The sequence below is a fragment of the Corvus kubaryi genome, unplaced genomic scaffold (assembly GCF_017639235.1).
Source record: "Corvus kubaryi isolate FWS band 111438036 unplaced genomic scaffold, C.kubaryi_AGA036_p1.0 37386, whole genome shotgun sequence".
In the NCBI taxonomy this organism is placed as follows: domain Eukaryota; kingdom Metazoa; phylum Chordata; class Aves; order Passeriformes; family Corvidae; genus Corvus; species Corvus kubaryi.
Window position 1 is genome coordinate 2,517,448 of NW_024581128.1, and position 320 is coordinate 2,517,767.

A 320-nucleotide genomic window follows, 5' to 3' on the forward strand; every position below is an offset into this window, starting at 1 on the left:
GCCCTTCCTCCCGCGCCCGCCCCGCACGGCACCCGCGCCCGGCCCGCCTCCGCCAGCCTCGCCCGGCGGCCGCGCAGGGGCAGAGCGAGCCGGCGCCGGCGAGGAATTAGGAGCGATCCGAGGAGGAGCGAAAAAAAAAAGCCCCCCATCATCATCATCATCATCATAATAACCATAATAAAAGGAGAGCCGGCGCGTTAGCGAGCCTTTTTAATTTTTAATTTTTCCCCCTCCTTCTCCTCCTCCCTCGATTTTTAAATTTTTTTTCTTTTTTCTAAATTTTTTTTTTTTTTTTTTTTTTTTTTTTTTTTTTTTTTTTT